This window comes from Pteronotus mesoamericanus, unplaced genomic scaffold, assembly GCF_021234165.1.
Source record: "Pteronotus mesoamericanus isolate MK-2021 breed Mesoamerican mustached bat unplaced genomic scaffold, CSHL_Meso_final scaffold_31, whole genome shotgun sequence".
Lineage (NCBI taxonomy): Eukaryota > Metazoa > Chordata > Mammalia > Chiroptera > Mormoopidae > Pteronotus > Pteronotus mesoamericanus.
Genome location: NW_026555312.1, coordinates 35,254,769 through 35,278,369, shown reverse-complemented (window position 1 = coordinate 35,278,369; position 23,601 = coordinate 35,254,769). Strand labels below are relative to the sequence as shown.

General features: G+C 37.4%; 2 pseudogenes; both read left to right on the top strand.

Annotated features, from left to right (window-relative positions):
• The first annotated feature begins 8,589 nt into the window (after nt 1-8,589).
• Nucleotides 8,590-9,968, top strand: LOC129085773 (mothers against decapentaplegic homolog 5-like; annotated as a pseudogene).
• Nucleotides 9,969-20,918: 10,950 nt separating this feature from the next.
• LOC129085772 (E3 ubiquitin-protein ligase RLIM-like) lies at nt 20,919-22,809 on the top strand (annotated as a pseudogene).
• The last annotated feature ends 792 nt before the right edge of the window (nt 22,810-23,601 follow it).

The window sequence follows — 23,601 nt, the reverse complement described above, 5'->3', positions numbered from 1 at the left end:
CAAAAGGGAAGAATACATTAAGAGCTATAAAAATTGTAAATATATATGCACCCAATATAGGAGCACCCAAATATATAAGGAAAATCTTGGAGGAAATCAAGAAAGTGAGAGAGAATGACACATTTATAATAGGTGATTTTAACACCATATTGTCAACAATGGACAAATCTTCCAAAGAATCAACAAGGACATCATGGCACTGAATGACATGCTAGACCAAATGGGTTTAATTGATATATACAGAAACTATCACTCCAAAGAAGCAAAATATACATTCTTTTCAAATGCACATGGAATATTTTCAAAGATAGGTCACATGATAGGACACAAAACAAGTCTCAACAAATTCAAGAAAATTGAAATCATAACAAGTATTTTCTCAGATGACAATAGCTTGAAACTAGAAATGGACCTCAAGGAAAAAACTCAAAAACAGTCAAATACATGGAGTCTTAATGACATATCATTAAACAACAAATTGGTAAACAATAAGATCAAGGAAGAAATTTAAAAGTTTCTGGAAACAAATGAAAATGAACACAGAGCAACCCAAAACCTATGGGACACAGTGAAGGCAGTCCTGAGAGGGAAGTTTATAGCAATACAGGCCTACCTAAACAAGAGAGAAACATTTCAAATAAATGACCTACATCTACAAGACTGTAGAAAAAACAGCAACAAACAAAGCCCAAAGCTAGTAGAAGGAAGGAAATAATCAAGATCAGAGAAGAATTAAATGACATAGAGACTAAAAGAACACTCCAAAGGATCAATAACTTGAGGAGCTTGTTCTTTGAAAAGCTAAAGAAAATCGATAAGCTTTTAACCAGACTCACTGAGTAAAAAAAGAGAAATGACCCAGATAAATAAAACCAAGAAACGAAAGAGGTAAAATTACAACCCACACCACAGAAATACAAAAAGGATTATAAGAAATTATTATGAACAACTAAATGCCAAAATATTTGAAAATCTTGAGAAAATGGGCAAATTTCTAGAAATATATTTTCTTCCAAAACTGAGTCAAGAAGAAACTGAAAGTCTGAATAGACCAATATCAGCTAGTGAAATTGAAGCAGTAATCAAAAAACTCCCAGCACACAAAAGCCCTAGCCCTGATGGTTTCACAGAAGAATTTTACCAAACATTCAGAGAAGAGCTAACCCCAATTCTTCTCAAGCTATTCCAAAAATCCAACAAGAGGGAAGACTCCCAAACTCTTCTTCTGAGGCCAGTATTATCCTAATTCCAAAACCAGATAATGGCATAACAAAGCAAGAAAACTGCAAGCCAATATCGCTGATGAACATAATGCTAAAATCCTCAACAAAATATTGGCAGACTGGATCCTGCAATACATTAAAATGATCATACACTATGAGCAAGTGAGATTCATCCAACCGATTCAAGGATGGTACTATGTATGCAAGTCAATAAAAGTAACACACTACATAAACAATACAAAAGACACAAACCACACCATTATATAAATAGATGCTGAAAAAGCATTTGATAAAGTACAGCACCCATTTATGATAAAAACACTCAGCAACGTGAGAATAGAGAGAGAATACCACAACATAATAAAGGTTATATATGAGAAACCTACAGCAAACATCATACTAAGCGGGTAAAAACAAAAGGCTTTTCCCTTAATATCAGGCACAAGACAAGGATGCCCACTTTCACCACTTCTATTCAACATAGTTTGGAAGTTCTAGCCACCATGATCAGACAAGAAAAAAATAAAGATATCCAAGTTGGAAAGGAGGAAGTAAAGCTGTCTCTGCAGATGACATGACAGTGTTCATAGAAAACCCTATCAACTCCTCCAAAACACTACTCAACCTAATAAATGAATTTGGCAAAGTAGCAGGATACAAAGTTAATTTTAGAAATTGAAGGCATTTTTGTAAACCAACAATGAAATATCAGCAACAGAAATTAGGGGGAAAATACCATTTGCTCTAGCAACAATAAAAATAAAGTACATAGGAATAAACCTTACCAAGGAGGTAAAAGACCTGTACTCAGAAAACTATACAATACTGAAGAAATTTTTTTAAAAAAGAACATGTGAATAATAAAATGGCAATAACTGTCAATAATCACTTTAAACATAAATGGATTAAATGCTCAAATCAAAAGTCATAGGGTAGCTGAATGGATAAGAAAACAAGAACCAAAGAAAAGCTGGCTACAAGAGACCCACTTCAGATCAAAAGACACACACAGTCTGAAGGTAAAGGGATGGGAAAAGATATTTCATATAAGTATAGCAAACCCCCCTTCTATAGCAAACTCAAGGCTGTCAAAAGAATTTACTGTTTGTCTCAACCAACACCTGAAGATAGGGCCCCTGCTTCTCAGTATCTAATGGGAAGGTGGGAGCCTAACCTCTGTAAGTGCCAGTTAGCAAACCTAGATGCTTTTGACATGAACCAAACTTCCATTCCAACTTTTTGGAATTTTTCAATTTCCTGACTCTACTGAGTGCCCTCCCTATTTATTCATTCTCCCTTGAAAACATTCTGTTACAGCTACAAAAATTAAAGTTGAGTTCAGTTCTTCTTGTACTCTTTTCTCTATTGAAATAGTGTATTACTGATTTTAAAAATCTGTCTTTCTTACTTTAGCTAGTGTCCAACTTTATCTGTGACAAAGCCTGGGTTTAAATGTAAATTTATTAGGCAGAGTCGTCATAGATAATAACATAGTCCTTAATTTCTTCTTAGCTAACCAAAGAGAAATTTATGCAAGAGTAAATACTTCATAAATATCGCAGAACAGCCCATGAATTAGATGGGGGGTAGGGGGAGCTTCTTGGATGTCTAGAAAAGAACAGACAAATTTGGGGGGATATCTTTACAATGTTTGGGTGTGATAGTCTGGCTCCCTGTTTTTCAGAGGCTGTTATAAGAACTATAACCATCTTTGTTTCTAGAATGTCTTGCTTCCTTGACTCTTACCCCCAAATTAATTAACACAAGCACAAATCCTATAAAAATTCCCAACATCTTTCTGAGACATCAGTTTCCCAAGGTGTGAATTCTCCTTTGGTTCAATAAATCAATAAATCCAACCTTATTTAATGACAAGTTTGTTCCTAATGGCCTTGAACTAGAAGACACTGTGAGAATCCATGTACTAATCTAAAAAATAAAAGAAGTATGGTAAGACATTAAGTTAATTTAAAAAAAAAGAAATTAAGGAAGATACAAGTAAATGGAAGAATATGCTGTTTGGAATTAGATTGGAAGAATTAACATCAATAAAATGTCCATACTAACCAAAGCAATGTATAGGTTCAATGCAATCTCAATCAAAACACCAATGACATATTTCACAGACATAGAACAAACATTTCAAAAATTTATGTGGAACCATAAATGACCATGAATAGCCTCAGTAATTTTGAGAAAGAAGAAAAAAGTAGGAGGGATCATAATATTGGATATAAACTACATTACAAAGCCATTGTATCAAAACAATCTCGTACTGGCATAAGAACAGACACATAGATCAATGGAACAGGATAGAGAGCCCAGAAATAAGCCCATGTCAATATGGTTGGTTAATATTTGACAAAGGGGGAAGGAACATAAAATGGAGTAAAAATAGCCTCTTCAATAAAGGGTTTTAAGAGATCTCAACAGCTACGTGCAAAAAAATGGAAGTAGACCGCAAATTTACAACATACACCAAAATAAAATCAGCATAGATAAAAGTCTTAAATGCAAAGATGCAAGGAAAATATGACCAGCAACACTGAAAGGAAAAGAAATCAACAGAGACAAGAGGGAAGCGGGGGGCAGGGTAGGGAAGGGAAGGGGAAAGTCAAAGAACATATAGCAAGGACTCATGGACAAAACCAAAGGGGAAGAGCTGAGGGAGGGAAGGAGGGAGGAGGCAAGGGAAAGTGGTGGGGGGGGAGGCAGAGACAAATGTATTTAAAAAGTAAATAAATTTAAAAACAAAACAAAACAAACCCCCCCCAAAACCTTCTAACATATATAGGAAAATATGCATATAATGTTTCTTATAACAATAAAAAGTATTTAATTTAAAAAAAAAAAAAATCTTAAATACAAGTTGAAATACCATAAAAGTCCTAGAGGAGAACATAGACTGGAATATTTCAGATATCCCATGCAGCTATATTTTCACAGATACAATGCCTAAGGCAAGGGATATAAAGGAAATAAACAAATGAGACTATATCAAACTAGAAACCTTCTGCACTGCTAAAGAAAACAGCAACAAAATGGAAATGGAACCAACTGTATGGGAAAACATATTTGCTAATGGTACTTCAGACAAGGGTTTGGTCTCCAAAATATGTAAAGAACTCATGTGACTCCACACGAGGAAGAAAAACAATCCAATTAAAAAATTGGCAAAGAACCTGAACAGACACTTCTCAAAAGAGAACATACAAAGGACCCATAGACATATGAAAAAAAATGTTCACCATCACTAGCCATTAGAGAGATGCAATTTAAAACCACAATGAGATACTACTTCACACTGGTTAGAATGCCATCATTGATAAATCAACAAACAAGTACTGGTGAGGTTGTGGAGAAAAGGGAACCCTAGTACACTGTTGATGGGAATGAAGACTGGTGCTGCCATTGTGGAAAACAGTATGGAATTTCCTCAAAAAACTGAAGATTAAATTGCCTTTCTATCCAGCAATCTCACTGCTGGGACTATACCCTAAGGACACTGGATCACCAATTCAAAAGAACCTGTGCACCCCAGTGTTCATAGCAGCACGATATATAACAGCTAAGTGCTGGAAACAGCCTAAGTACCCATCGGTAAATGAGTGGATCAAAAAACTATGGCACATATACCCAATGGAATACTATGCAGCAGAAAGAAAGAAAGAAAGCTCCTACTCTTCGCAACAGCATGGATGGAACTGGAGTGAAATAAGCCAGGCAGTAACAGACAAATACCATAGGATCCACCTACATGTGGAATCTAATCAACAAAACAAACAAGTGAGTAAAATAGAACTAGAAACATGGAAATAAAGAACAAACTGATAGTGACCAGAGGGTTCAGGGTAGGGGAGTAATGGGGGAAAGAAGGGGAAGGGGCAAGGAAAGGAACATGAATAGAAGACTCATGGGCATGGACAGCTGGTGGGATTGACTGTGAGAGTCGGGGGGAGGGGAATGGGATAGGGGTGAGCGATGGGGAAAAAGGCAGGACTACCGTAACTAAACAACAATAAATTAAAAGGAATGAAATCCTGCCATCTACAACAACATGAATGGACTTAGAGGTTATTATGGTAAGTGAAATAAGTCAGACAAAGTCAGATGTATATGATTTCACTGATGCCTAAAATCTAAAAAGAAAACTTTACAAACAAAACAAAAACTGACTGATAGATACAGAGAATAACAGACTGATGGTTGTCAGATGGGAAAGGGGTAGAGAGGATGGTTGATAAAATTGAACCGATTAAGAAGTTAGAAAATAATCATGAGAATGTAAAATAAAACATAGGGAATATAGCCAGTAATATTGTGTTAACTATGTATGGTGTTAGGGAGTTACTAGACTACTTACTTACTTCACAAGTTAAATAAATGTCTAACCACCATGCTATGCAACTTAAAGTAACATAATATTGAACATCAACTGTAATTCAAAACATTAAAAAAAATTAATGAAATTATTTTACATCCGTTTGGATGACTAAAAAAAAAACCAAAACCCAGAAAATGACAATTTTTAAGGATAAAAAGCAATTGTAACCCTTGTGCACTGTTGATGGTAGTGTAAAATAGCACAAACACTATGAAAAACATGAAAATTTCTCAAAAAGTTTAAAGTTAAATTACAATATGACCTAGAAATCTCATTTCTGTTTGTATAAACAATAGACTTGAAAGCTGGTTCTTGAATTGATATTTACACATACTTGTTCATAACACTATTTATAATAGCCAAGAGGTAGAAACAATGCATATTTCCAATGACATAAATGGATAACAAAATGTGGTTATACACACAATGAAAATTATTCAACCTTAAAAGTGGAGGAAATCCTGTCACATATTACACTATAAATGAACCTTGAGGATGATATGCTAAGGGAAATAAGCCAATCACCAAAAGACAAATACAAGTACTCACTTATATGATGTATCTAAAGTAGTCAAATTCATAGAAACAGAATGTTAATGGTGATTAGCAAGGGTTAGGAGAAAAGGGAAATAAATAGAAACTTGTTTAGTGTATTTAAAGTTTTAGATTTGCAAAATCAAAAGTTTCTGAAAAGCTGTTGAACAGCAATGCAAATATGCTTAACTCTACTTAAAATTGGTGATGATACATTTTATATTACATATTTTTACCACAGTTAAAAATTAAAAATATTTAAAAGACAACAATTAAAAAATCAACAAAACCAAAAGTTAGTTCTTCAAAAAGATTTAAAAACTGACAAACTCTTAGATTAATGAAGAGAGAAGGATCAACTAACTAAATTAGAAATGAAAGAAGTTATATTAATGCCAATTTACAGAAATATAAAAGATTGTAAGGGAATACTATGAACAAACATATGCCAATGAATTAGATAACTTTAATGAAATGAACAAATTCCTAGAGAAGCAGTAACTACCAAAAGTGACTCAAGAAGAAAGAGAAAATTTGAATAAATCTATAACAAGAGATTGAGTTGGTAATCCAGGAACAACCAACAATAAAAGCCTAGGACCAAATGGCTCCCCTGGTGAATTCTACCATACTTTTAAAAAAGAATGAATGCCAATTCTTTTCAAACTTTGAAAACTTAGAAGAGAATAGAGCTCTTCCTAACTTGATCTGTAACTAGAGTACTACTCTGATTCCAAAGCCTGAAAAAGACAACAAAAGAGAACTAAAGAACATTATCCTTTATTAATATGCATGCAAATATCTTCAGCAAAATGCTTAGCAAATTGATTCCAGCAGCATAAAAAACAAACACTAAGGCCAAGTGGGATTTATCCCAGGTATATGGTTCACATATAAAAATCAGTGTATTATAAAATATTAATAGAATTAATGGACAGAACTACATGATCAGCTCAATAGATTCAGAAAAAAACGCATTTAAGAAACCCTAATTCTCTTTCATGATAGAAACACTCAGCAATATAGGAATAGAAAGGAATGTCCTCACTTGGTAAAGAGGATCTACAAAAAAATCCAACAGCTGACATCAGCATAGTGGCAAAAGACTGAAAGTCATCCCCTTAAGATCAGGAGCAAGACATTACTTCTATTCAAAGAAAAACAAATAAAAAGTATCCATATAGAACAGAAATAATAAAAATATTTCTAGTCATAGATGACATCATCTTATACGAGGTCTGTCCAGAAGGTATCCAGCCATGTACTATAAAAAATAGAGACATTTATTGAAGAAGATACAAGATACAAGAAACATTGCACTCAGGACAATGACACTTCAGTCCAGTTCAAAGTAGGCACCTTGGGATTTCACACAGATCTCCCAGCTGTCTCATTATGTTTTCCTGAACCTCATTGATGGTCTGAAATCTCTTCCCTTTCAAAGGTTATTTTAGTTTTGGGAAAAGCCAGAAGTCGCAGGGTGCCAAATCTGGGCTGGAAGTGATTTGATGTTTCACCAAAAATCTTTGCATGAGACATGATGCATGAGCGGCAGTGTTGTTGTGATGAAGCAGCCAATCACTCATTGCCCATAGCCGCAGACTTCTGAATCACCCGAATAGTTTCCACAGAAGAATTTTCAATCTTAACACAAAATTTGTTGCAGATTTGTTGTTCTACTCACTCAGTCATTTTGAATGCAATGGCCACAAAGTACACATGCTCCCTTAACTGCATCTACTGCACCCCACTGACTAGTACAGTGAAGATGTCATTGTTTATGCACATGCCTTCCAGTTCACCCTCCTTGGCTGCCAGGTTACACCGATGTTGCTCTAACCATTCTCACTATATTAAAAATGGCTGGACTTTTTCCAGACAGGCCTTGTATATAAACCCTAAAGAATTCTCAGGGAAAACCTATTAGATCTAATAAACCAGTGCAGCAAGTTTGCATGATAAAAGGCCAACCAAAAGTCTGTTATCTTCTACTACAGACCAGCAATAAACAATAAAAAATGAAATTAAGAAAACAATTCATTTAGAATAGTATTGAAAAGAATAAAATACTTACAAATTTAACCAAAGAATGTAAAATTTGTAGACTGAAAACAATACAATCTTTTTTAAAGGAATTAAAGAAGACATACAAAAAACATGCTATGCTTATAAATTGGGTGAAAATGTATGTCCACACAAAAATTTGTACACAAGAATAAAGTTGCACTGGGGGGAAGCGCAGCAATGGCACCAGAGAGTGTGCCCAGCCAGCCGGAGACACTTGAACCAGTGAAAGAAGCTTATGGCACTTATGAAGATAAATGTCACTCTTGCCTTTTAAATTGGAACTTCTGCTTAGGACCTGTATATAACTTTGCTTCTGTGATCTGTTCTTTCAGTAGCCACTGACTGAGTTGCAGGGAGGTCTCCGAAGATTTACATCAAATAATGTCAATGGCCACATTGTTTTCTTTTACTAGTCCAGCAGTAAAGCTATTGTTGAGCTGGAAGAAAGGTAATGAGGAGGAGAAAAGGCAGTCGATGCTTTGGTGAAAAAGTTAAAAAGGAAAAACGGTGCCATGGAGGAACTGGAGAAAGCTTTGAGCAGTCTAGGGCAGCCAAGCAAGTGTGTCACAATTCCCAGGTCTTTAGATGGACGCCTGCAGGTTATTCACAGAAAAGGTTTACCCTATGTGATATATTGTTGTCTTCGGCACTGGTCTGGTTTGCAGAGCCATCATGAGCTAAAACCATTGGATATTTGTGAGTTTCCTTTTGTATCCAAGCAAAAAGAAGTTTGTATGAACCCATATCACTATAAGAGAGTGGAGAGTCCAGTCTTAACTCCAGTATTAGTGCCTCGTCATAATGAATTCAATCCACAACACAGCTTTCTGGTTCAACTTAGAAACCTGAGCCACAATGAATCAATCACACATGCCACAAAATGCAACTTTTGCAGACTCTTTCCACCAACCCAACAACACTCCTTTTCCATTATCTCCAAACAGCCCCTAACCCTCTTCCCCTGCTAGCAGCATCTATCCTAACTCCTCAGCAAGTTCTGGACCAGGAAGTCCATTTCAGCTGCCAGCTGATATTCTTCCTCCTGCCCATATGCCACCAGATGATCAGATGGGTCAAGTTAATTCCCATGGATACGAGCAATAATATGACTCTTAAGATTATGCCCAATATATCCAGCAGATTATGCCCTGTTGCCTATGAAGAGCCGAAACATTGGTGTTCAATTGTTTACTATGAATTAAATAATTGTGTTGGGGAAGCTTTTCATGCATCTTCTATTAATGTGCTAGTAGATGGATCCACAGACCCTTCCAATAACAAAAATAGATTCTGCTTGGATTTGTTGTCATATGCTAATCATAATTCAACAATTGAAAACACTAGGTGACATATGGGAAAAGGCATTCATCTGTACTATGTTGGCAGAGAGGTGTATGCAGAGTGTCTCAGTGACAGCAGTATATTTGTGCAGACCAGGAACTGCAACTTCCATCATGGCTTTCATCTTACCACTGCCTGTAAGATTCCCAGAAGCTGCAGCCTCAAAATTTTCAAGTCAAGAGTTTGTGCAACTTCTGGCTACATCTGTCAACCATGGGTTTGAGGCAGTATATGAACTCACCAAAATGTGCACAATTAGAATGAGTTTTGTCATGGGCTGGGGAGCAAAATACCACTGGCAAGATGTTACCAGCACCCCATGTTGGACTGAGATTCATCTTCATGGGCCTCTTCAGTGGCTCGATAAAGTCCTCACTCAGATAGGCTCCCCTCTTAACCCCATAGCTTCTGTTTCATAGTGCAGAAGTATTCTTTTCAACTATATTATTAGTGAACTTGTTTTAATTTTAGGAAAACTTTCAATACAGATACTGAGAACTTACACTGAAAACATCTTATTTTTTTCTACATAACTGTAACCAATGCATTTGTATTTTGTGATGAATCTACATTTGTTTGTATTAATGTTCATGTGATTAACTCTCAAAAGTGCTATGAAAGGTGCAGAGAAATTATTGTGTCCCAGTTTCAAAGTTTGGTATTAATCTTAAACTGTAACATACATTTGCCTTATTGCCCCAACAATTTTTAAAAATTTGTTCAACTTATTTTTGAAAATGTAAAATAACACATGATGAAAAGTTATAATAGTATTAGAGGGTATACAGTGAAAAGTCTTCCCTTCAACTCTTTTTTTAAATTTATAAATCATGTTTATGCTATTACAGTTGTCTCAGTTTTTCCCCTTTACCCACCTCTACACATCCCATCCCCCACTCTCTGCTCCCACAGTCAATTCCCACTCTGTTGTCCATGTCCATGGATCATTCATACATGTTCTTTGTCTAGCTCCTTCCCCTTCTTTCCACCATTGTCCTCTTTCCCCATCCCCTCTGGTCGCTTTCACTCTGCTCCATGTTTCCATGCCTGTGGTTTATTTTGTTTGTTAATTTATTTTGTTGAATAGAGTCCACTTATAGGTGAGGTCATATGGTATTTGTCTTTCATGAACTGGCTTATTTCACTTGGCTTAATAGTCTCCAGTTCCATCCATGTTGTCACAAAAGGTAGGACTTCCATCTCTTTCCCTCCCTCTCTTCCTTCTTTCTTTTCTTTCTTTTCTTTCTTTCTTTCTTTCTTTCTTTCTTTCTTTCTTTCTTTCTTTCTTTCTTTCTTTCTTTCTTTCTTTCTCTCTCTCTCTCTTTCTTTCTTCTTTCTTTGTTTCCTTCTAAATGCAGATTGATTTTATTTATTTATTTTGAAAGTCAAAATCCATTGTAAAATACTAAAAAATTTAAAACCATTATTAATTCTCAGCAATCAAATGAACATGATACCAGCAGAGAAATAATCAAGTAGATCCATGAAATATAACGAGCATTCTAGAGACAAACATATATATATCTAACAATGTAATATGATTAAGTTGATATTTCAAATCAATGGGTTAAATAAGGCTTATTCAACAAATAAGGTGTATGGACCACTATTACTTGAAATAAAACAAATACAGAGCCCTATTTCACACATTATACAAAAAATATTCAGGTGAGTTAAAAATCAATATGTAGAATCTAAGGAGTTTTAGGACAAAATACAAACTAATATTTTTCTTACCCTGAAGTAAAATATTCAAACCCAGGAGCTATAAAGTAAAATATTAACTATATGACTATATTAAAATATAACTATATGCCTATATTAAACATTTAAGACTGTACAGTAATATACATATAAAAAAAGTTAAAGGACAAGTAATAGAATAGGAAAGTATTTGCAACACATCTAAAAAAGGGTTAATGGTGTGTTTTGGGGGGGAAAAAGGTTCTACAACCCTTTAATCAAAAAGTGGATAAAGAATATCAAAAAGTCATTTAAAGCTTTTTAAAAATAATAGAAATAGGCAAGAAATATACAAAAACAGGTTTAGTTTCAACAAATAATAAAAGAACAATTAAAATAATACATCATTGTCATAATCAGGTTAATGCATATTTAAAAATATTGGTAATATTTTTATATATATTAATAATAATAAATAATAATATATATATTATTGGTAATATTGGCAATTGTGAAAGGGACTGGGTATTCATAGACTCTTTTTCTTCATCTTAAAGCAGTCCCTTTAGCATCTTTTGCAGGATTTGGTGGAGGTGTATTCTTTTAGCCTTCTTTTGCCTGGGAAACTCCTTATTTCACCTTCCATTTCGATTGAGAGCCTTGCTGAGTAAAGCAGTCTTGGTGGCAGGCCTTTGCTTTTCAATGCTTGGAATATTTCTTGCCATTCCCTTCTGACTTGCCGTGTTTCTGTTGAGAAGTCAGCTGCTAGCTGTTGGGAAATGCCCGGCCTGGTTTCAGGAACTGTAACCCTGCTGACAGGCCGGAAGGGCCCCAAGGCTGGAAATATTCAGGAGGCCTTGGGAAAACAGGCTTTGCCATGGATGGTCAAATAGCCAATGACTGGTAAGTTACCTCGTGCTGAGGTATACAACCTAAGACAGCTATTGGCCAATTTTGGCAGCAGACCAGAAATTGGGGGACACTGAGAAGGGGGAGAAAAGGCCCCTGCACCTCTCGACTTGACTTGGACACGGCCAGAGTCCTCATTGCAGCCAAGAAGCAGTCTCCTTAATCCTTGATGGCTCTCTCCCTGCCTGGTTCAAGCTTGAAACAGTGCAAGAAAAACAGCCCTAAATCAGATATGGCGAGTCCTGGGGTAATCAGGCCTAAAAGTAAATTCTTTAGAGTGTGCTCTGTTCCTCCTTCAGATCTCTGGTCAGCTCATGCTGCGAAGGACCTTTATTTACACCTCTTACCTGGTATCATTAAGACATTTACTTTATTTACACCTTTTACCCTATATCTTTAAGGAGCCTTTAAATTTGCTTTCCCCTTATCTATAGTCTCTATTGTTGATTCTGGTCTCCTCTCAGATCCATGTAAATCAGTGTACGCCTGTCACTCGTCTTGTTAAAAGCATCATATATTCACTGTGAAACTTACCATCCTGATGTAATGAGATAATGTATGTATTCCTGTTACATACCCCACTGATAAGATTTTCAATAAAAGCCTTGGAACAAAGGACAATGGGGCCTTCCCCACCAGAGGGATGTACCACGGCCTTCTCTGGTAAGAGGGAAGTGCTTCCCGCAAACAGAGAAGTGTTTGAGACATTTTCTATTTATTCCCCCTCATCTGTGACAACCCCAGGACGGGCTCTGCAGGTTTCAAAGCCCTGCTCCCACCTCAACGGGCCCCAGCCAGTTTCCCTCAGGTTTCAGGGACCACTGTGCTCTCTGCGGCGCTCCCTTGCAGCAGCGTGCCCCTGTAGCCATTGCGCAGTGCGACAGCTAGCCGTATCAGGGCTCCCTTATATGTTTCTACCTCTTTCTCCCTTGCTTGCTTTAGGATTCTCTCTTTGTCTTTGATATTTGCCATTTTAATGATGATGTGTCTTGGAGTGGGTCTCATTGGATTACTCTTGAGTGGGATCCTCTGTGCTTCCTGGATATGCATGACTTTTTCTCTCCTCCAATTAGGGAAGTTTTCCATCATCACTTTTTCAAACAGGCTCTCTTTCCCTTCCTCACCTTCTTCTCCTTCTGGTATCCCTATTATAAGGATATTATTATGTTTCAGGTTGTCCTGCATTTCCCTCAATGCCTCTTCATTCTTTTTGAGTCTTTTTTCATTTTCTTGCTCTTTCTGGGAGCTTTTTTCTACCTTGTCCTCCAGCTCACTGATTCGATCCTTGGCTTCATCTAGCCTGCTTTTGATTCCTTCTACTGTGTTCTTCAATTCAGAGATAGTATTCTTCATTTCCTCTCATCTCTTTTCGATAGTTTCTGTATCCTTTTTCATGGTGATATAGTTTGCAGTAAGTTCCTCATAGTTTCCCTGTAGTTTTCTGTAATTCTCTCTGAGTTCACTGAGCTGACTGAGCTTCCTTAGAACCCTTGTCTGGAACTCAATATCTGCTAGTTTACTTGCCTCTATTTCATTTAGTTCTCTTTCTAGGGATTCCTCCTTTCCCTTCAGCTGAGGGCTGTTTCTTTGTCTTCCCATTATTTGTGAGACTCTTCTCTTTTGCTTCTGCTTCTTAAGTTAATCTATCTTGATTTCCTGACTTTGTGGTGTGAACTTCTATGGTAGGAGACCTCAATTTTTTCTTTCTGGATCTGCCTCTAATGATGTCAGATATTGACCCTGTCTGATCTTAGGCAGTCTGTTTGAGAATTCCAATTATCTACTGTTTGTGGCTGTCTCCTTCAGCTGTTAATCTAGTCACTCTGCACACAGCAGTCAGGCTTAGGCACCACAGGGCAGGGCAGAGTTCCTCCTTGGGGCAGGGTTATTGGGTCCTCTCAAGCTGCTGCTGCTCAGGGGAGTGATCTGCCTGAGCCATATGGCTGCTGGTGTATGGGGGAGGAGTCAGCACCGGGATCGCACTAGTTACTCTCTCCGTTCTCCCCAAAGCTCCATCTCCATTCTCTCCTCAAGTGTCTCTAGACCAATCTGCTCCCCCTATAGCCAGGGATCTACTATTTGTGGCTGCCACTCTGTAATCAGCAGCCATGCTTTAGCACCACCAGGCCAGGGCAGAGCCCCTCCTAGGGGTGGGGCTATTTTGTCTTCTCACACTGCTGCTACTCAGGGGAGTGGTCTGCCTGAGTGAGATGGCTGCTGCCATATGGGGGAGGAGTCAGTACTGGGATCCCACTGGCTACTCTCTCAGTTCTCTTCCCAAAGCCTCCTCCTCCAGTCTCTCCTCAGTCACCTCCAGCCCACTCTGTCCCCGCCTTTGCCAGAGACCTCAGTAAATGGCTGCAAATAAAAATTTATGTGTTGGCCCTTTAAATGGCTCTTTCAGTCTCCAGCCACCTGTCTCTGGCAGAGAGAAACCCTGCCACTTTTTGCAGCTGTCTGTTTTCTGTGTACTTTTGAGGGTCTGGTGCTGTAGGCTAGAGATCCACCCTCATGGTTTTGGCCACCCTCTTCTCAGGGGGATCCAACTGGCCGTTTCAATATCCTTCTGGCGCTGCTGCCCATGGGCACCCCACCTTCCTTCTCCAGTCTCTACCACACTCCTTACCAGTTAGGTTGTGCTAAAGCTGATTCTTCTATCTGTCTGAGATTAGAAGGCTCCTCTCACTATTGTTCAGTTGTTTGTTCCAGGTGACTTCTCCACAATTTAGTTGTAGTTCCAGATTGGTCCTGGGTGGAGGTCAGTGTGACTTCCATTCACTCTTCCACCATTTTGATTTCTCCTAATACAGCTAAATGTTTGTCAGTGTACTGTGACTTCACTCAATATATCTTTTGTTTAGCATTTCCTTTAAAAAAAAAAAACTATTGCCTACAACAGATCTCCAGTATGTGTCATTTACTCAGAACCTGTCCCAAGTACTACTTTATAGCTAGTGACAGTGCATGTGCAGCCTTGTTCAGCTATGTTTGCTGCTTTTGACCAGTGTTGCAAGAATTCTAATTTTGACATGCATTAATCTTTTATTTTGCACACTGATGGGGTGACAGTTTTTAGTGTAACCTCTTGTGAAACAAACTCAAATGACTTGGACTCAGATGTTCATCCTTATTTCCTTGGTACCTCTTTTATATTGACAAACACTGCAATTTGTAAATTACAGTCATAGGAAGGTATGCTTTTTTAGCTTTTGTTGTATTTTCAGCCTAGATTATAATACTGCTTTTCTGTAGCTCCAGCTTAAAGTGCCTTCTTAATTCCAGTTTTATGGACATCTTTAATGTTGGTAAATCATGTACTAGATCCATTGCTCTTATTACATCAGGCTTCCCATGCAAGGACTTGTGTACTATTGCCACAGAAGTGTTTTCAGTCTGGCCCCAAAGACGAGGCTACTGGTTTGATACCTAAATGAATTAGTGGTGGTTGTTGAGGGAGCTGATTTTAAAATATTCATCTTAACTGTACATGTCAGTTACCATGCATGTTCTTTTTTTCTTCTTTCTTCTCTTTTTCTTCTTTTTCTTCCTCCCTCCCTCCTTCCCTCCCTCCTTCTTTCTTTCTTTCTTCCTTCCTTTCTTCCTTCCTTCCTTTTTCTTTCTTTCTTTCTTTCTTTCTTTCTTTCTTTCTTTCTTTCTTTCTTTCTTTCTTTCTTTCTTTCTTTCTTTCATTCCTTTGTTCTTCCCTTCTTTCTTCTTTCTGGCTTCTATGTAAATACTAGTCACCCAGAGCACAATCCTTACAAAGGGAAGAGGTGAAAACTCTAAGATGTCCATTTAATCAATCATGCTTAAAGACTTTGGGTGAAAGACTCTTAACCCCTTCTTCTAGGGAGCACTCAGTTGAACTCTTAGTTATGGCATGAGAACAAAGACATAATTTTGAGAAAAGTGACCTAACTCACCTATTAGGAGAAGCTTATTTTCTAGTGCTTTTTGTAAGTATATGGAGCCATGTCAGTCTTGTGCTTAAAATGTTAGTTCGATTTTGACTTTCTACCTTGCCCTTTCTGCATTTATGAGGAAGGAAATGCATTTTTTGAGGAAAGGAGAATGTGATTCTTTTTGTTCTCTGTGACATTACTCATTGCTTTTACAAAGTGCAGCCAATGGATGGATTTAGCTCTTTAAGATGAAGTGCCTGTCACGTGGACTTCTGCTCACAACCCTTTTCTGGGTGAAAGGATACTTTATGACAGTCACCTGAGCATTAGACATAGTTTTAAATGACACACATTCTCCGCCTTTCAGTCAGCCACATGAAAGAGGATGTTTGCTCAATATTAGGACAATTTTTATTTACTTCTTTTTTAAAAACTTACCAGGCTCGTGGCATAACTTTGGAACAATTTGTAGGAAAAATCACCCAGGTTGAATGACAGATACACATAATCAAATTCAGTGGGCTAGAACTGAGGGAAACTATTGTTTTATTGACGCTGTCAGTTAATTAAAATTTGTTTGTATTTATGTCACAGCTATAAGAGTTTGGAGGATTTTATGTGATTGGCCTTTTCTACATTTTTCCTAAGGAGTTGTGTCTCATGAATGGCAGTACTTAAGCCATTAGCTGTTCAGAGTTTCAGGGAGAAGTATAAACCTATTGTATTTCCTAAAAGTTCTCAATTCTACACCCCTGGATTTTAAACAAAAACTTAATCTAGCTGCTTCTATGATTCCCAAGGATACCCAGTATCCATGGATAGGAAATAAAAGTTGCCAGGAAGATTTTTTAAAAGTAAGTAAAATTCTGACCAATGAAAAGGAAATACCTCTGAAAGAAATCATTTCAGAAAATTACAGTTTTAAGTTTTATTTAGTCTCAAGAATGGTTTATTAAACATTAACACCATTAAAATAATCACATTTCATAGCATGTAGAGCATATTAACATATGCCAGCTGAAAAGACAGTCTGGGAATAATAAAATTACAACCAATTTAGTAAATGCAAAAAGAACAGAGTCAAAATTAATCTCAGTAATTAATTAAAGCAACAAAAAGATGTTAATTGGGGAAAAAAATGTAAGAGGTGCATTTGACTCTCATTGCTACATAATATTTATTATGGTCTGGCTGGTATTGCCTGACTTAAGTTGTGAAATGAAAACCAGTAGGCATGTAATTGGTCTACTGAGGCCAACATTTATTCTTCAGAGGGAATTTAAGGAAGACATCAACCAAAATGTCAAATATATACATCAGAATATGAATAATGTTATATAAGAAAACTCTAATAACAGAATTGGCTGGATGTCCGAGGTGAAATCCACTGTAAGATTATTAGACAGTTCAATAAGCTACACCCAACAGTACAGAAAGAGGATGTAGCCACATACTTTTTATACATTTGAGTGGAAGGCCTTCTTTTAGAGTGTAAAATGATCAGTAAGTATTCAGATATGAAATGTATTTATTGTCAAGACAAGAACTGGGGCTCCCATTATAAAACTTTCTGTATTTGAGGGTACCTGTGGGAAATGGGTCCCCTTGTAACAGTATTCTGCTGAAGGTGAAAGTTTATACAAAAAAATCACATCCTGTCAATAGCAGAGAGAGTCTAAAAAGTTGGATAGCGCCTAAGTGTTGTGCTTGTTACAGAGAGCATCTAATATATCAGTTTAGATCCATTTCTTGATACTTTTTCTAGTTATTTGCTTAATATTACTTTGGATCATTACCACTTTCCCACTCAAAAATATATTAATGCCTTTTATGCTCCCTGAAGAAGGAAGAATCTTTTAATAATTATTGAATTCAACTTTCAATGATGACCAATTTTGGACCTGTTAACCATTGAGTCAGGGCCTCTCTTTGTCTTCTTAGTCAAAACCTCCTCAACCTGTGGGTGGGATTATAGATATGTGTCCTCACACTCATCAGTTAATTAAGCACAGGTCTTCTAAAGCAGCAGGTAGCCTGGTGGTACAGAAGTGTTTGGTGATTTTTATGGGAGTAAGTTTTCCTAAGCATTGGTTTGTGGGTGGTCTCCTCAGATATTAAATAGGGTAGCTTTTGGGGAGTAATCTCAGGTTTGATGCCTATTTTTTTCTCAGAACAGCAGCATTTTCCTCATTGATGCACGTAGGATTTGGGGGAGGTTTTCTTCTCAGAAGATCTGTGCATGGAAAATAAGTGTTCAAGGCATTACTTTTGTATAAACATTTTTACCTGCTGCACAGAAACTTGAGCAGTTCTTTGGAATTCACTGGACTGCAGTTCATGTTCAGTATGTCCTGACTACGAGAGGTAGCAATATTTATCAAGCCTTTGTTACAATGAATTGTTCATAATAGAAACTTATCTTCTACAATACAACTATGCTATAATTGAAGAATTACCTGAAAATTGGATGGTCCACAAAAACCGACAAGAATATAATATGTGCTGTTTGCAATTACTTTAAAACCAGTGATTAGTCGTCTTGTTGAAAAGACCCAGTCATAGCAGGATTCTTCTGTCATTCTTGGCTGAGTGAAAAAGGTTTGCGTGGCTCTTGTCTAAATAATTCTGTTCTTAAAATCATCATACTATTGCCCTGTAAGTTTTTATTTGAAGATGCTGTTTTAAAAAGTTCAGAATTTTGTGTACAGGTAGGTTTCTTCCCCATTATTAGGTAGTGCTTTCTTGATACTAGCTGATATTAGCTATAACCAAACTCCAGTGAGGCCAAACAAACCCAGGTTCTTTATAAAAGAAGAAATCTTTTAGAGTCAGATTTTCCATCACAGATGATGTTGCTTTGATTCATTCATAAAGTATTTTAACTATAGGGATTCTTGAAGATAATAGTTGGGCAAGTAGTTTTCTTCTCTACCTTGTTGGTTAAGTTGCATTTTGAAAGTCACTTTAAAATTGGATAAGATTGTAATGAAAACTAGTTTTTACGTACCTGCCCCTGTACTCCTAAAAAGATACTTCATATACAGATGATAAAGACCAAACCAATGTCTGCACTGTAGGCCTGCTTCTTATTTGTACTTATTCTGCTTCTGTTTATGTTGCAGAAAGTAAAATTCTAGCACATGCTTCCATTCTGCTATCTTTTTGATACTTATAAAAATATATTAAGTTTTATTATATTGTGCTTTTCAAAGTCATAACTCTTAAGAACATTTTTACGTTATTTTGCTAATACTTTATTTTAATAAACCACAAAACCTGCTTAAAAATTTGTACATGGATATTTACAGAAGTACTATTCATAATAACTAAAGGGTTATGAATAGACAACCCACATGTCTATCGACTATATATTTATTTTTTAAATTAACTTACTTTTAGACAGAGGGATAGGAAGAAAGAAAGAGAGGGAGAAAAACAGCAATGTCTGGTTGCCTTTTGAGCACCTGTACTGGGGACCTGGCCTGCAACCTAGGCATGTGGCCTTCCTGGGAGTCGAACCTGCAACACTTTGGTTCGCAGGCTGGTGCTCAATACACTGAGCCACACCAGCCAGGGTTATAAATTTATTTTAAAAATGTGATATGTCCATATAATAGAATAATATTTTGTTTAAAAAGGAAGTACTTGGATGATACTTAAAAACATGCTATGTGAAATACACCAATTACAAAGACCACATATTATATTAATTCACTTATGTGAAGTGTCCAAAGTAGGTAATTCTAAGACACAGAAGGTATGCTAGTGGTTGGCAGGGAATAGGAGGAGGAGGGAATTAGGAATTATTATTTTTAACATGTATGGGATCTTTTACTGGGGTGAGAAAATGTCTTGGGATTAAATCATGAGGATGTCTGCACAACATGTCTGCACAATTTTTTAAAACATTACTGAGTTGCATAAAATTGTATCCTCTGGTGAATGTAGGTATTTTTGTAAAGGAAGACAATCTATCTGATTAGGTTCAAACCATGAGTTCCAACTCTCCTGTAATCTGTTATTCAAAGCAGTTCAGTTCCCAAGCTGTTGGCAGGGCTCTTCAGTTCTGTTCCACTTGGGTGCCATGAAGTGGCCATCTGAGGACCATGGATGGTGTTCCATTAGTTCAGTTCTCAGTCTTTGTTGCGTTCAGTACCAGATCCCTTCTCTTTCTGGGATCTGTGCGAAGCAGGTCATGTGGACATACCAGGTCCAAGAAGTAGAAGTGCATAGAAATATATTTAAAGAATAAAAACATTTTGGGCAAGATGGGAGCATAGGTAAACTCAGTAATTCGAAGCTTCCACAACCACATCAAAAATACAAGTAAATTACAGAACAACCATCATTGAGAACTGCCTGAAATTTAGCTGCACAGAAGTCCTAGAACTAAAAATATAGAAAAGAAGCGAGGTCAGTCTTGTAGGAGGGGTGGAGGTACTAAGAAGGCTAGCCCCACACCCATGTGTGGTGGATAAAACCTGGAGGTGTATCATAGGGGCAGAGGTTCCCCCTGAGGAGCCAGGTACCCCAGTCCAGGGTTCCAGTGCGTGGAAGAAATGTCCCCGTAACTTCTGGCTATAAAAACCAGTGGAGAACAATGGGGAACAATGGGGGAGATAATGGCTGCTGGAGCAACATTTCGGAGCAGGCGCTGGGGTAGAGACGGGTCTCAGCCAGCTATTCATCTGAGGCGGGCTTGAGAGCACGGACAAGGGAGGTGAGGAGGAGACTTGGCGGCGGCGTCCGCCCTTCCGATGGAATCCGATCCCGACAACTAAAACTGAAGCAGAGAGTGAAGAAAACTAAAATCCAGTTTATTGTATTACAATACTATTCCATAACAGCCGGATAATTTTCCACTTGTTCATCGAGATGGAAATCTTAGATTCCAATGATAAAGGAAGTGTTGATCAGTCTGCCACACAGTGCAGAAGTCAGATGGGCCGATTGGATGGGGAAGAAGCTTTCTATCAATTTGTAAATAAACTGAAGAAGATTATAGGCTTATGAGGGATAAAAATTTGCTAGACACCCCAGGGTGTGGGTAGAGGATGGAATGGATGAAGAACTTTGTAACAGTAAATGTCAGCCAAAGATTATCCAGAAATGGCATAGATTAATTTGGTGCTAAGTAACTGCTCATAAAAAAGAGAAATGGCATTTTCTTGATACTTGGTGAGAATCTTTAGATGATGTGTCTAAAGGTGACTCTATAATAGACTGGCTTAACTCTGTCGGACAAACTGGAAATATGACAAGAAGTGGGCAAAGAGGAAACCAATCTTGGAAAGCAGTGAGCCGGACTAATGAAAACAGCAGTGATTTCAGAGTCAGTTTAGAAATCAATGTTGACGGTAATAATGGGAGTCAAAATCCAGATAATGAAAATGAGCCATCTGTAAAATGTTCCAGAAGAGAAAGCATGGACAACAGCCAAAGGCAAGTGCAAAATCCACAACCTGAGTCAACATCCACAAGGTCATCCAGATCAGAACAAAAGTCAACTGAAGCAGTAACAGGAGAAGTCCCACCTACTAGAAGTCAGAGAAGAGCAAGAAGCAGGAGGCCAGACCGTAGGAGAACCCGAGCAAGAGATGGAAAAAGTGGGTCACTTCTGCATCCCAGGGGTGAAATTCCATGAAGATTTCATCATAGTTCTCATCTCAGACTTTTGAGCGTCCTTCGGTAAATGAGACTGAAGGATGTTCTAGAACCTGGCACCATGTGACATTGAGACAACAAATAAGTGGATCTGACTTGCCAAGTAGAGGTCTTTTTGCAGCTTCTGGAATGAGAAATGCCTCACAAGGAGCAGGTTCTTCGGACACAACTGGTAATGGTGAATCTACAGGATCAGGACAGAGACCTCCAACCATAGTCCTTGACCTTCAAGTAAGAAGAGTACATCCTGGAGAATATTGGCAGAGAGATAGCATAACTAGCAGAACTCAGTCAATGTCTCAGACACCAAACAATACTGTCACTTATGAAAGTGAACAAGGAAGTTTTAGGCATACATTTTCATGTTCTGAGTGGGCAGGCATGAGTACCTGTATCAGTACCACCAGAATTCCAATTCATAGAATCTTAAATACTGGTTTAAGTGAGACTACATCTGTTTCAATTCAGACCATGCTAAGGCAAATAATGACAGCTTTTGGTGAATTAAGCTACTTTATGTACAGTGATAGTGCCTAGTGGGTCAGTCTCAAGTCAAAACATGGAAAGGGCAGAGTCACGGAATGGAAGAGGGTGTTCTGGTGGTAGAAGCAGTTCTGGTTCCAGTTTAAGTTCTACTTCCAGTCCTAGTTCCAGTTCCAGTTCCAGTTCCAGTGGAGAATGTTCAGACACTAGCTCAAAGGTGTTTGAAGGTAGTAATGAAAGAAGCTCATCATCAGGCTCATCAGGTGCCAGACGAGAGGGTAGACACAGGGTCCCAATAACATTTGATGACAGTGGCTCTTTGCCCTTCCTTAGTCTGGTTCAGTTTCTCCTCTTAAATGAGGATGATGATGACCAACCTAGAGGACTCACCAAAGAACAGATTGACAACTTGTCAATGAGAAGTTCTGGTGAAAACGATGCACTAAAAACCTGTAGTGTTTGCATTACAGAATATACAGAAGGCCACAATCTTAGTAAACTACATTATTCCCATGAGCATCATGTCCACTGCATTGATTGCTGGTTATCCGGAAATTCTACCGGTCCTATTTGTCGTGAGGCAATCTTAGATTCCGGTAATAGAGAAAGCATTGTATAATTAAGGTCTGAGGTCTCAGCTATGTACCTGGTATAGTGACAAGCAAACAGGAATCACTTGCTTTATGTCCACTTTTCGAGTGGTGCTTAAATGAAAAGTTGCAACCTGAATTGAGTCATTGCTTTCTGAATGAATCATCATCCTTTCTCCAATTTCTGTCCCAGAATAGGAAATATTTAGAAAAGCAACGCTTTAGGACATGAAATCTGATTTCAATATCAGTAATTGATAATACTGATGATTTATCATATACATTTATCAGTTTCTCCTTTGTTATCTTAAAAAATCTGCCTTAGCAATGGCTCCTATCTGCATCAAGTTTCTATGCTTTAGGAGAGAGGGGCTAAGGAAATTATCAGTTTAGACTAAGTTACAGTATATGTTACATAACGATCATTTAAAGCTATACCATTCCCATTTATTAGTTGGCACAAATTCAGCCACATGCTGAATATCATTTGTTCACTTTTCAGACAAAGTGATATGGGAAATGTCAGTGTAAATAACACTAAGGTTAGGTCTTCTAAGTGTATAACTGTTTCCTAAGCCCATCACTGTGGCACACTTTAGCACTTATAGTTTAATTGAGATATTTATCTTGTGGAAATATTAAAAAAGCCTATGCTTACATAAGTGAAAAACCCACACTCATTTGTTTAAAAATGTCAAGCTATTTTATAGAGGCTTAGTACTTTTCCAAAGCACTCTTGTAATGCATTAAAAATTGTAAAGTACCATGAATAGAAATGGAGAAAACTGCTTTTTGTGGCCCAAAATAGTTAAAAAAAAAAA